Source organism: Lepisma saccharinum, chromosome 2, assembly GCF_977018435.1.
Source record: "Lepisma saccharinum chromosome 2, izLepSacc3.1, whole genome shotgun sequence".
Classification (NCBI taxonomy): Eukaryota; Metazoa; Arthropoda; class Insecta; order Zygentoma; family Lepismatidae; genus Lepisma; species Lepisma saccharinum.
The window spans coordinates 149,042,963-149,058,406 of record NC_139230.1 but is presented as its reverse complement, the minus strand read 5'-3'; the positions used below and the strand labels follow the sequence as shown (position 1 = coordinate 149,058,406).

At 34.3% G+C, this 15,444-nt stretch overlaps 1 protein-coding gene across 1 annotated transcript in view; it reads left to right on the top strand.

Annotated features, from left to right (window-relative positions):
- The window catches only part of Rip11 (Rab11 interacting protein), a 75,494-nt gene extending 68,574 nt beyond the window's left edge, over positions 1-6,920 (top strand). The window contains exon 13 of the mRNA XM_083117592.1: positions 6,009-6,920. The gene's annotated coding sequence lies outside the window, so the exon portion shown is untranslated. The remainder of the gene's footprint in view (positions 1-6,008) is intronic.
- The last annotated feature ends 8,524 nt before the right edge of the window (positions 6,921-15,444 follow it).

Here is a 15,444-nt window from a genome sequence, read left to right as displayed (position 1 = left end):
ACACATTCTCAATCTTGACCATTTTGGAGGTTATCAGCACCATGCTCTGGCCACCTTTACTCCTCAAGTGTTACCCCCAGGTACCCACTGATTTGATCAGTTACTTTATGCAGGGACAATACCAGGAAAATTCTGACCTTAGATCACCCACCCCAGGAATCGAACCTGTGTCTCCTGCATGGCAGTCAAATGCCATACCGACTAGACCACTGGGAAGATGATATCAGTTTATTGATTATATTAAATTAACCTGCTTAGGACGACTGGGATATTTGTATCCCACACAATGTATTGGCTTCCAAGTAGCTAGATTATACAGGGTACAGCAGAATGATCACCCCAATTTGACTTGGCCGCTGCACGCGTTGTATTCCCATGGATGCTTGAGTCATATATCCTTGAGTAGCACAGGCCATGCCATTCTAGTTGTCAACCATGTGCATTTGTGCTGGAAACCTATTTTAAAAATGGTCACACTGTGATTTTGCTCATCTCATTACATGGGGACATCTCATAGCAGACTTGGTTACCAGACTTATCTCCTTGTGATTTCTTTCTTTTGGGATACCTAAAGGCTGAAGTCTTTAAACATAGACTGCAGACAATTGAAGGATGTTATTTGCAATGTGATTGCAGCAATACCAGCGGCAATGATTTGACGAGCAATGTGGAACTTTGAAAAAGTCCTTTGTTTCCCTCTGAGAATTAAAGGATAGATCTTATATATACACAGGGTGTCATTTTAATGGTGCCCACAGACCACGGAAACGTATAGAGGATATCAAAACAAACAACTTTTCTCAGTAACATTTTCTTGTTGGTGCATCGTTTAGGCGCTACAGTCATTCAAAAAAGCCCATTTTGCCGCCTGAATGCTGGCAACCACACACAACATTTGATTGCATTTGTGACGTCATATCCCATCGTGAAGCGATGCTTTCCAGGGTTGCTAGGAACACACATATTCTGTGAAAAATGACATAGCTACAATCAGCCACATTATGTACCGTAAAACAAACCAGAAAACACGTTCTGTAACCTAACAGGAAGTAAACAAACGATACGAAAAATGGTAGAAAGAAAATAGAATTCAAGTGGAAGTGGTCATATCGAATTTTGTCTTAGCTTACATATCAAATATTTGTAAATCTAGTTACCAAGTTGATATCTACAATTTAGTCTATCCACTTCGTCCTTCTGATACTAGTTGTCCGTGACACACTGAACAGATGACAAAATAGAAATGAAAGAATTCAAAATTTCAAAGGTAAGCAACACATAATATAATGTATATTCAGGGAATTATGAGGCATGGGACAAAAATGGTTAAAAATGCAGGGATATAAAAAGTAGTAAAACAAACTCTCCGACGACTGTGTATATCTACGCACCGGATACACATGTAATAGTTTGCAACTATGAACAGGGCAGTATATTCGCTACTGATTCATCATTAGATTGTTACTGTGGTTGTACGTGTTTTAGCCGTAATGTAACAACGTGAACCTCAGATACTTCGTTATCAGCACAAAAGTACCACAAGGCATCTGGACACAAACCTGTAGATATCAACCTTGCAATGAGATTTGCAAATATAAACAGCCACATGTAAGTTGTAAGTACAATAAAATTTATTGTTGTTGATATTTGACATGTAGGCTGAGACAAAATCTGATAATGACACTTCATTTTGAATACGTTTTTTACAATTTCTCATACCGTTGGTTCTCTTCCCCTTCCCCTGAGATGACTGCTGATATTCTGGCTGGTAGGCTATGATGTTCGGTCTACTGGACGCATTTCTAGCTTCGTTTTACAGCTAATAATGTGGTTGGTAGTTTGTCATTTTTCACAAAATTTGTGTGTTCCTTGCAACACTGCCGTGCGCTGTTTCGCCGCAGGAAATGACGTCACAGATACGATAAAATGTTGTGTTGGGTTGCCAGCATTCAGGCGGCAAAACAATCTTTTTTGAACGGCTGTAGCGTCGAATTGACGCACCAACGAGAAAAATGTTACTGAGAAAAGTTGTTTGTTTTGATGTCCTCTACACGAATCTGTGGTTCATGGGCTCCATTAAAATGACACCCTGTATATATCTCTTCAACCACCGCTTTCCGCCAATATAGTATTACACTTTTACATGTAATAATGAGAACAAATGAACATTTTAACAACTTGCGAGGATGTGAGAATTCAGTGTCCAGGTTGGTCCCAGAAGGAAATGCCCAATTTTTTAACTTTCCAGAAAATTAAGACTTGGAAATGTGTAATTTCATTGTTTTTTAATTTTTTAATTTATTTTTTTTGTTTGTTTCAAAATTTGGTCATGGACATTACATATCTTCAAAGTCTTTTGTTATGCTTTCATGCAAATTTGGTCCATCCAGCATCCATAGGGCTGATGCTAGAAAGGAAATTCCAAAATTTTTCTCCAGAAGCTGGCAGCACTGCTATTCTTATACATTGTTATTATGTCTTTTCCCAAGAAGTATCAGTCTGTTTTCAACAAAACTTTCATGGTTGTTTCATGTACTACTGCTACATTCTACATTTTTCATTCACTTCAGTCTATTGTGGTGCCCACAGAGGCACAACTGATACCAATTTCTTTGTTAAATTTTGATCTTCTTCTTCTACCTTTAACTGTCATTATTGAGAGGTACAATGTTTAAATTTCATCTTTGCTAAAAGCCCTGTCATTCTGAAATTCCTTTTCTTTTCTTTTTGTACATCACAGCAATTTTGAAAAGCATGCATGCACATGAAAACTTCTCATCTGGGAAGCTTTACAGGTTCATGAGGTTCCATCCAATAAAGGTTTAGTGCATTCTATGCTCACATGAAGAATAAGGTTGCAAGATAGGAAAGCTTCAAGGTTGCATTGAAAAAACATGCACATTGGGCAGAGAACAATAAATGAATACAGAAATGAATTCTGTGATGGAAGTGGTATTAGATGAAGGCATAACTACTATATTTCTGTGACATTTTTCATTAGAAGAATAACTGAATGTTTTAATGCTCTTAAGTGACTTGTCAATTTCTGTTTACATAATTTTTTTCTTTAGTCCTGCATTATTCGGTTAATTTACCCTCATTATGCTCATCATCATCATTGTTTTTTTACACAAACTTTTTGCCAAAATTTGTTACATTATCAATTGTTTGCTACATTGATCTTGTGTGTAGTTTGATGTTAGATGCCTGAACTTGTTTCACTAGTTGCACTTCTGTTGTTGTTACTATTTTGTAATTATGTTGTTGTTACTATTTTGTAAATGTTATTTGTCTTTATTTGTGTTTTAGTCCAGGGTCATATGTCAACATTTCTATAGTTCGTGGGATTTAGAATGAAGAGAATATATGACTACCGGTAATACGTTGTTAGCATGCACATGCACTCCAGTACAGCAAGGCCAGCTGTGCTGGCCCACAGCATTACAGTTACAAAAATTACTTCTTTAACTTTTACTTGTTCATTATTTCTTCCCTGTTACCTCAACAGAATCAACCTGCCGTAGGTTTGCAATGTTTGTCCTTTTCCGATATGGGACCATCCACACCCTCTCGTGGCATGTTGACAAAACATCTACCCTGTGACACATCACCCTGGCCTGTTTGTAGTCAGTGCCAGCAAGTATCCCCAAGAGAAAGAGGCGACCTTGAATCAGCCAATGGGACACTGTTTTACGTGGTGGAAAACTTTGTATTCCAATCGGTAAGGGATGAAAGATAGTCGGGTGCCATTGGTGAAGTCCACTGATGTCCTCAGTGTTGTGAACTGCACGATTAAGTGTCCATGCCAGCGTTGTAGCATATCAACCTAGCAAGTTACAATTTTAATATTTTTAAATAAACCATAAAGTTTTAAAGCACATGAGAAAAAAATATATGATTGCTGACATGCGTATGATATATTTTATGTTAATATGAATGTTTCAGAGTGTTCGGTCTATTAGGGCATCACGTCCATAGACACATCCACCAAATAGAGTTGGTAACACTCACTGGCCATGGTCACATTTTTTTTCCAACTGCTTTGCGAAGTTAAAAGTTTCTCGGGTGTGTGAATTTCTATTTGTTTTGTTTGTTTTTGCGGGAAGTTCGAGTGGTTGTGTGGAAACAGAAAGCTTCAAAAACTTTAGTACTGGCATTGTTTACTATTTTTTATGGAAGGAGCTACATGGTGCAAAACTGGATTTGTGAATATTGCAATATGTGAAAATCGTGAAAACTGTTTCAATCATCTGCGTTCGTCTGTGGCATGTTTGACAACAGACCAAATGAGGTTCGAATAAATGAACTACTGCACAAAGACATTCACCTTTCCCTTTCAAATACTTGGTGATTGATGACCATCTTGAAGTACCAGAGACGTTAAAGACACAGTATCAGGTAGAGTGCTCATATTTCAGTATAACGTACCATGTAGAAGCAATGAATTCTTGGTTTTCTTCATTTTTTGGGATCTGCTTCCCCAACAAAAAATGTCACAGCACGCCACTGGTTGCTAGTGTGGTACACAATCCTGTACTACCAGGTGCTTTGCCCGCAATTGTGGCATATGGCCTGTGTGACGTCATAAATCCAAGATGGCTACCGCTCCATGCACTAACGAAGGAAAGCTATCATAACTCCTTTAAGAGTGGTTTTTGACAAAATTGTATAGATACATTTTTTGTTCAGAATTGAAAAAGGAACAAAGTTTTTTTTCATATCTCGCACTGATATGGAGATATATATCTATTTGGTGTCCTTTTCTGCAAGGATTCTAAGCATATTTTATACTTTACTTGATATTCTGGCATATAAAGGGGAAAAATTACTGCCTGTGATATTTTGTTGATGCCTACTATTGTTGCGTATAGCCTGTGAGACATTATACATCCAAGATAGCTAGCTACCTCTACAGACATTAACAACAAAAAACGGCTATATCTCCTAAACTCCTTTGGGAGTCATTTTGACCATTTGTAAGTTTGCTGGGTTTTTGCACGAAGGGAAGGCATGTGTATGGAGGATGCCTTCATTTAGAGGCATGCAATCATACATTACTACAGGTGTTTTGCTGGAAAATTTGTCGGAGACCATACATGAGATCCAAAATCCAAGATGGCCACCATGGAGTTTCTGCACATAAATACTGTCCATATCCTGATTTAGAGTTCGATTATCAGATTTTTCTAGAGGTATATTCACTGGCTACAAATATTTCTAGTGAACTGATTAATTGTGATAATCCATGAAATTTTATACGCAATTTCTCTGGTTACATCAAATTTTTATGTTATGGTATTTTACTCCACAAAATGTGTGTATAATCTTAGATGATTTAAGTGCATGTGGTACACTTGAACATTGAAAGGAAGCCTCTGATGTATTCTAGAGTATGTATGTCTTCTCATGTGGAAGATTCAAGTAGCTCTTATGTTAATTGAGCAGCTCGGGAGTATAACTTGAGCTAACATTGTGTGTAGCTGCTGCATGTTGCTCACACATTAGTGTCCAAAGCCAATTCAGTAGGTGTTAAGTGGTAAGGTCTTGGTAATATACAAGCTACAATGCAATGGTTGTACTTTCACTTGCATTTTTCTCAGTTCCATACTTTCATAAGTTATCAAGTTTTACTCCCGAACCGCTCAATTATTATACTAGATAATAGCTATTAAAAGTAACATCAATAAATGTTTAGACTACCATGTATTTTTTTATGGAGAATGAAAACACTCCCTCTGATTTAGTTTTTCTTTGACCTCTGTCCTTTCTCTTATTTATCATGTTATAGATCAAATAAGCACCAAAGATTCTAGCTTCTGTCCAATACAGAGCTGCCTAGATCTCCATCTTGTTTGACTCTTCATGCTCCTTGAAGGAAACGTCTACCTCTTTTCCTTAAGATGAATGTAAACTGTTGTTATTTTGGGGGAAGAAATGTATTGGGTATGTTAAAATGTTTATTGTGTGTTAGTTTTCATATCACAATAATTACTTTTTCTCTTTTACAGTTAATAAGACTGTGGAATAAGTGTTGGCATCTTCGGATACACCTTGTCGCATCTCCCAAAAAATTTAGTGAAAGCATAATCTCCAGGTGCAAGTGTGTTTGTGTGTGTATGTGAAAATGAAAAATTGACAGTGTATTTTATTAATGAAACTATATTTATTCTAGTGACAATTGCCAAAGGTTTACTGACCTTTTCCATTTCATAAATGTGTATCTTTCACTGTTTCAAATGAAAATTTTCTGTGGTTCATTATATAAGAGAAGTTTTAATGCAAGTTCACTTGATCAACGATTGTAATAATTTCTCTTTATGATCACCTATTGCATAATAATTGATGTTTTTATGTCTCATTGAAGAGACTTAAAATTTTATGCATATATGTATATATATTTATAGAAAACTTTTGCATAATTTTTTACCATCAAATTTTGTGTGTACACTTTCATTTTTAAAATTTCATGTAGTGATTTATATTTGTGAACTGTTATGGACTAGCAACAGTATTTCATTGTGAAATATTTTTCATGGGTATTTTCTTATATATAAATTCAAAATTGAACAGTGAAGAAGTTATGGGCAAAAGAAATGAATAAAGTTAAGAGGAAACTTAATTTATGAACAAAAGAAAAGTCATACAGAATTGGAGGAAACCTACTTTTAAATAAAGACTAAAATATGGACAGTATTGAGTCAATTGCATTGAAGTCAAAAGTTAGTGGCTAAATCACAATGCCTTTTTATTGGTATTTTTATGCTGTGTACCTGGATAAATGGTCATTATTTAAGTGCATATTTGAACAATTTTTGACAAGAAAATTATAAATAGAAATCCCGGTACTTTTGCTGTGGAATTTACCAATGGATACATTTCAGTCCAAATCCATTCTAAAACTGTATGACATTAACGAAATGCCTTGTAAAAACTGCCCTGATGACATTAACGAAATGCCTTGTAAAAACTGCCCTGAAGCTGAGCATAATTAACCTAAGCAGGTAGAAAGGTAATGTAAACTGGGAGGAAAACTTACCAGAGTGGTACCATATAGACTCTCATAAGGACAGGTTGTTTCCTCTACACGTTCACTGCAAAATTTTCAAGTAACAAAAGTTGGTGCTGAAAGATAATATATAATACACTACCACTTTCTAATTTCCCTTAATCCCAGATAGAAGTGGGAACTAGGTGAATTTCTAGTAGTGATCCAGTGTTGACACATTCATGTTTTGGTTTGTTAATTTGAAAATAGTAAGAAAGGCATTTTTTTTTTCTGGTAAGTTGTGTTAATCACAAAAACAAATTGGAAAGAGTACACAACAAGTTTCTTTCTTGCTTTTTATTTTGACAAATATGATAGAACCAAGTATGGGTGAAACTTCAAACATTTTAATATAATTTTTCCATTATAATTGAAGACTTAGTTATGCATTATTCAAATTTTGTTTTTTAAAAGAAGATTGACATTGTGTTCTAATTCTAAATATTCAGAGGTTGCCAAACGAAGGTTACCAATTGAACATTGCAACTACATGAAAATTTGTAAATCCATTTCATATCTAAAATTTTCAAATTATTAGCAGTCATTTAGATTTATTACAGTGAATCATTTTTTTGCATATATGCATTATCTTGTATTCTGAAGCAGGTTTGGTACTTAATTTTATAAATTCAAGTTTTTTATGTGAATGTTTATTGTAGAAAGTTTTGAAGCTACTTAATATAATTTTTTTCAAATATTTTAACACATGGCAAACCCTCTATGTGTGAAATAGTATTACATATATAGAACAAAGAATATATTTTATTGTTACAATTGTTAATATTTGACTTCTAATTCAAAAGTAGTTTTGTGTAATTAATTTAAATTTGTACAAATTATACCACTTGTACAGAGATTTATACTAATAAGCATTCATTATTGAACCATTAATATAGTATGTCACAAAATGTGTTATATTCACATTTCATTTGGTAGTAAATTATATTACTTAATGATGTGTGTAGAACTCTACATGTGCATAGTTAATAAATTAATGTGTGGGTTTACAACACAAGATAGCACCAGTCAGTTTGGTGTAGTGAGAGTTGAGAATTGTAAGTATTTTTTCACAGCTTATATTTTAACAAAGACTTCAATCCGTCCTAACAAGTAATTAAAGAGTGACCTTAAGTAATCCAGGGATATAAATCAAAACTTGCCATGCTAGACACTTCATGTTTTGTCTCAATTCCCGAAGCATGGCTAATGAAAAAGAATAAATGTGATACATGTATTTGATATAGAATACAAAAAAGTTACATTGAGTGATTATTTACTAAATAATTTATATCTAGCAAATGTGAATTCCAAATAAAAAATGTACTTAAAATGTTTCTGTAGTGTGATAAGTAGGACTACAAACGTTTTACTAGAATTGTCTGTTTTACTGTATGATAGCGAATGTCTTCCGAATTTTTTCTTTATAAAATATTTGAATAGAGTGATCTTTTACAAGCCAGGGGAGAAAAACCTTGCCATTCCTCAAAACTTAGTTTTAAATATTCTACTTAAGTCAAAATCAATTCTCTTCTACTTAATCATTATCATTTTTTATTAACATAATATATAATTGTAATGCATGTGAGCAATAATAATGCATGTATGTGTGTGTATTGCATATATAAGCAAGTAATTTTGTCCTAGTAGACTTAAGTTCTGATTACTTTGTTTTATACCACAAGTTGCGACACACCTATCTTGAAAATATAAGAATGTGTTTAATTTTTGTAATTTGGTGATTAAAAAAATCTCCCTTTGAACATAATGAATGGTTGTGTGAAATTCTCGATACAAATAAGTGATTCACTTGTTGCTATTTACTTGAATGAGCTTTCAGAACAGCCATCAGGTGACAAGCAACACTTATCACTTGGAAACAAACCTGTGGATGCAGCCTTTTATGCTGAAATAATGCAAGTTGCATGTGTCCCTTGTTATTTTGGTCTGAAATTTCCCTGAGTGTGATAACAGCTGCAGCTAATAATAGTACAAGGTATGGATGTGTAAATGTGTAAAATAATTCAGATGATATTATGAAGGGTATCTCACAATACAAATGACGGTTGTGAATACTGCTTACTCTCTTTGAGATTGTAACGTTTCCTGTAAATGTGTTACTACAGTGTATGTAACAGTTGGTGAAAAAAAATGTGCATCTGTGTAAATCTACTGTGAGAAGAATGGATAAGTTCAAATTTTTCATACCAATTGTACACACAAGCATTATAAAAAAGATAAGCAGGAATATACTAGAATTTTAACATTAACAATGACATCAGCATTTGCTTTCAGTGACTTAAATATATTAAAACGTGATACACAGTTAATGCATTCTTTTTATTCAGCAGAATTATTTATGTAAAATATGAAATAACGGTTTATTAAGTAAGCTATGGTTAAATTATATAGTAAGAATTTAGAAATTGTTTTAGTGCAGTAATAAGAAACTTAAACAACAAAAATTCCAGTTGGTTGCAGATTGAAGAACTGCAAATTGACATCCGAAAGTATGTTGTCTCAAATACAGTGGAACCCTGATTTCATTCATTCATTCATTTACATTTTCCTGCTTTATACATTCAATCCTGATGGTCCGAACATATCAAAATGTTATAAAATTTTCCTCGATTTTACATTTTCCTGCATTTTAAGTTATTCCAGCTTGGTCCCCTGAAAAAAATAAAACAAGGTTCCACTGTATTTGATAAATGCAAAGTGATGAGGTTTAAAATCTACACCCAAATATTTCATTAGTTATTTCTTCATTTCTATTAATTATCCGACAGTCATAATTCATCCTGTTTTTTGTGAAAACTATATAATAGTTGTAACTGACTTCATTGCACACTATGAACTTGGAAGAGAAAGAGAATAATGCTTTGGATCCAGGTGGTTTTGAATTTTTAATCTGAATGTAATTCATGATGAAATTTTTGTGGAAAAAGTAAGTCCAGCTGTTTAAATCTCTTGTGTATTCATAATTCTTGGAAAACAATATGTTGCAATGTAATGTATAGTAGATTACCAACTTTATTTCCCCCTATAGATTGAAAGCCCATTTTCACTTGTACAAGTCAGCACTTTATTAATAAGTTTCTATAAAATGTTTCCTTACAACATTCTCTTCCAAATCAAAACAGGACCACCTCAATGGCATAGTGGTAACACTATCACCTTTTTAATTAAAGGAAATCAGCCCCATGGCAGAGTGGTTAGCACATCATGCTACGATGCCAAGGGTCCTGGGTTCGAATCCCAGCCTGGGCATGGGTGTTCGTGAGTATCCATTCATCAATTTCATCACTCATCCCCATCTTTGCAATTACCCAACAGTGGCACAAATGCGAAGTAAAATAAACAATCAAAGGAAATCCGGTTCAATCCTCAGTGGATGCACATTGCTCAGTGGTTTAAATTGTAGGTGCAGTCCCAATTATCTGAGCATAAGGTTGATTTTAAGCAAACATTTGACAAAGCAAAGCAAGGATGTTTCATCTGGAAGGAATATTTCTGTTTTAGAGATTATTGTACAGTCACAGACACTTCTGGGTTGTAACAATCCCATTGATTTTCAATGTGATCATTAACAAGCCAGAAATGTCTGAGGGTCACAAATTCTTAAGAACAATTGGCAATTTTCTGGATTGCAACCTGTCGTCTTGTATTTCTATGGAAGCAAGAAACATTCAATATTGCCTTTTAATATCAAATTCACAGGTTGATTTAGCATTAAAACTAAGTCTGCTGCATGACAAAGATGTGCCCATAAGAGTGACATTACTCTAAACCTCACTCCAGAGTACACCAATAAAGGCACCAAGTGGATGACTCATGGTTGCTCATGTCCCATCATTTGCTTCCCTATGCCAGAATTCATTCTTTCCCTAACTGCCTTTAAAATACTCGTACACAGAATTTTTAAGGTTCCCACCAGGGACCAAACACACGGCTGTTTGCATCATTGACCAGGACTACCTCAATAGCATAGTGATCGTTGCATTCTAATCAAGGGGTCTCAGGTTCGATCCTTGTTGAGGCACACTGCACAGTGATTCAGATCTCACTTTAAACTGAAACAGTCCTGATTAGTGGACTTAAAAAAATTGACAAACTTTTGACCATTTAACTACATGGGAACCCACGTTACATTAATCAGTCCATAAACTTACTTTTTTTTTATTGATTTTCATTCAAATTTCACTAGACTCTCTAATGAAACTTAAGGTTTGGTACTTAGTCTAGAACAGTTAACTGCATAAATATTACCATTGCCATTTTCATTATTGTTGCAAGGTACACAAGGATATAGACTTGCGTTGGTACTTTTTGCAATTCTCCAACACATTCTAGATGGCAATGGACATAGGTGGCAATCATACATTATACATACATATTGTGAATGAACAACAGGCTATATTCGCTCATCTCTTGTGCATGTGTATTATAACCACTTCTTTCAAATTCCAACGCTTAGATGGCATGTCTATTGTTTTTGTTGCTGCTGGCTTTTACTTGTATCGTCATGGACACTTCTGGTTTGTAACAATCCCATTAACTTTCAATGAGATTGTTACAACCCAGAAGAGTCCATGAGTGTATTTATGTTGAATCGTACTTTTGTTTATGCTCATGAGAATAGCATTGAAAACATGTAGATCAGGTCACATTGTGGAAATTCTTCACTAAGATTCCATTTTGTATTTTGAAGTTAGTGACAATTCCAGTTCTGAAGAGAAAATGGTTGTATTTATAATTTAGGTTATATTTGTTGAGGAAAATGCTTCCAATAAGTTTACATTGTTTTAATACTTTAGTCTTTCAAAAAATTGTAAATATGAGAAAATATATATGTATAAAATGCAATGCAACATATTACATATCTGTGAAAAATGTGTTTTGTGGATTTCAGAAAGGTTTGGTAAATACATACAACTTGGAAACATTTTGTTTGAATGATTTTTTAAAAAAAAACAATGTTGAGGTCAGTCTCTGCTAAGTGGTATTATCGCATTGAATAATAAAAGTGAATGAGCATGGTGATCGATTGATCATTTTATCTTTGCAATTGTAAAATCAGTAAAATGGTGCCCATATTCATTTATTTGACAGTTTTTGAAAATAAAGTTAGTCAGAACACACATTGTCCCCAATTAAATATTTTAATTTTTTTCATCTCATTCGAAGAATTTTCCAGGAAAAGCAGCTGCCTCTTGATAAACTATACAGATATGTTGAGGACATGAGATTTGCTGTATTTGGAATTTGTGTCTCAAGTTGCAGACACAGAAGTGTAATTTTAATTTCAGATTGGCTTGAAATTGACATGATAAAATTGTGTTGCTGATTAAATTGGACCAGTGGTGTGTTCATCTAGTCTAAATGATTACAACAATCAGTCCAAAGAAAAGATTGCAAAAAATATGAAAATTTTCACCAACTGTTCACACACTTTTGTGTTATTTCCTTTTCTTCTATAATGTTCACAGTTTTCCATTTGCCATATGTGAAAACGTTCTGAAGAGGTTGCTTCATGATTTATATACGAGTCTGCAGACAGATATAATGGTGTGTTTTGCTCAAGTACTAAAATTGAATGAGAAATGCTATGCCTTTCTTCAAGATGTTTGTTAATGTCTGTTGAAATTGTTGGATAATGTATTGTGGACCAAGTACTTTTCTTGGTTTTAGTTTTTCCTACGGTATTACTTTGAAATGTATGTATATGTTAAAAAGGGATAATAAATTTTTTTCTGAATATTGTTACGTTTCTGTGTCACAAGTATTGTCCATTGTGATCAAGATGTATACAATGGAACCTCGATTTTACGTTTATCAGGGAACCAAGGTGAAAAAACTTATATAACAGTTAAATGTAAAATATAGGAAAATTTTATAACTTTTTTTTTGTACCTAGGTATTGGGAGCATGAAAGTTGAAGGTAGGGGAAAGGTGCCCAAATCGCACCAGTTTTCAAATTAATGAGCGTAGCTGCAAAACAAGTGGCATGATGTAGTTTTTGATATACCAGCTTGTAAAGGGAACTTTTACCTTTCTTCATATTTTTTTGGAAAATTTTATTCAAGTTGGAAGTACCAGAAAAATATTAAAATCAAAACCCTTGCATTTGCGATTTCGGCAACGGGTCTCCTAAATTGCACCCCCAAGGAGCCCAAATCACACTGCAGTTTAAAAGATTGTGAAATAACATGTTTCGAAGGTTCAAGACTGCAAAATATAGTGACAAGTTTTCTATTCATTTAGAGCCACAATCATCCCAAACATGTGTGATATATCAATAACTTCTTCAGTTTAATAAATAAAAAAATGGAAAATGATGAACAAGTAAACATATTCTCGACATTAATTTTGAACCTGAAAAATGTAAACATAACATTGGACTGTAGTTTATTTGCAAACATCACAAATGAAATGCAGTTCCTCATTTTGAGAGGCCAGAATATGAATCTTGTACCTATTTCTTGCACTCAATGCATTGCACCATGTTTTCTTCTACAGTTTCTCCAGATAGGAAGCAATACCATTGTGCCGTTTTCAGCTTTGTCACAACATTTCAATTTCTTAGATCTAATCGTAGTTAAGTTTTGTTCTCTCCCTTGGTAGTCTTGGTAGGCTATACTTCTCTTGATTATGATTAAAGATGTGTTGATTTAATTTTGACACATGCTAGAGTTTAATAATAAGAGAGTATACAAAATGACTAATATATATAACACATACTGTGAAATACAATACATTCTTTGCTCATTAACAAATTAAGATTACTAATTTATTACAATGCTTACCTTATTTATTATCATTTACAATATTGGTCTGAAATGACTTTTTTCTTGATTTTTTTTGTCTGCAAAAGCATTGCTTACTTTGTTGATATCAACAGGGTGGCTACTCGCTGGGAATTCCTTGAATTCTGGGAATGCTGAGTGAATTATTGGTTTCGGGAATTATGCACGACTTCTGCTTGAATTTTTCTCCGTAGACAGGAGATAAGGGATTTGTAAAATATGCTGATGGATGATTGGTTTTGGAATTCAGTGAATCTGTACAGAAGACCGAGAAGACACATTGCTCTGTTAGTAGTGTTCGTAATGTGCTCATTAAAGTTTAGTTTTTCGTCAATGATAACTCCCGAGATCTTTTTGAGAGGAAACTTTTTTGATGGAATTGTTTTCAAGATGATAAGCAGAATCAAGTTTGTTCCTTTTTAGGGAAATGGTGAGGCAGGAGCATTTCTTAGGATTCAATTGAAGTATCCACTGGCGACACCACACAAGTAGTTCTGTAAGAGCTTGTTGTAAGATTAAAGCATCATGTTCTGATGAGATTTCTGTGAAGAGTTTACAGTCATCGGCAAACAGAAGTATATTTATATAGAGAGAGGACAGTCTGTCGGGGAGATCATCCATGTAAAGAAGAAACAAAAGTGGGCCTAAGATGCTCCCTTGGGGAACTCCAGACAAAACAGGAAGAAAGTTGGAAGAGGTGCCAGGAAGAATAACATGCTGCAAACGTGCACTCAGATAGTAGTAAGGATAGAAATTTCCCATGGATGTTAAATCTGGATTGTAATTTATGAAGAAGGAGATTATGATTTATTTTATCGAAGGCTTTTCAAATGTCCAAATATATAACGTCAAGCTGGGAATTATTTGAGATAGACAGTATCATGTGAAAGTAATACCGATAGATTGATCAAGCAAGAGCTACCTGGAAGGAAATCATGCTGGGCAGTATTTATAAGGAGAGATGTAACCTCTAGCAACCTGTCTTTAATTATTTTCTCACAGACAATGGAGAGTGGTTGGTCTATATAAATTTGTGGAATTTTTGTCTCCAGATTTGTAGATTGGTACAATATTGGCACGTTTGAACAAGCCGGAAAACACACCTGTAGAAAAACACTTATTAAGTAAGATGCACAGAGGGTGAGCCAAGGAGTCAGCAGTTTTACGAAGAAAAATTGTCGGGATTCCATCTGGGGCTAAGGACTGGCACAACGGCAAAGAGGAGAGGAGAGATTTTACTTCTTCAGGAGAGGTTTTAATCGAATAGTGTGTGTGTGAACTGACAGACTTGACTATAGGAAGAGGTTCAGAAATTGTCTCTGAGGAGAAATTTTCATGAAAAAAAAACCATTAAAAAGTTGCGCTCTCATATATCCTACAACGGTGGTAGAATTGTGCACAATTTCCATCGGCACACGCGGGTTCTGCTTTCTTGAATTAACTAACGAAAAGAACTTCTTTGGATCAGTCATACACTCTGATGTTAAGTTATTTACATAATCAATATACTTATTTTTGAATAGGTTTTTTGAGTGCCTCTGAATACCACAGAATGTTTTATAAGTGTGTTCATTGGAGTACTGTTTCCACAAGCTC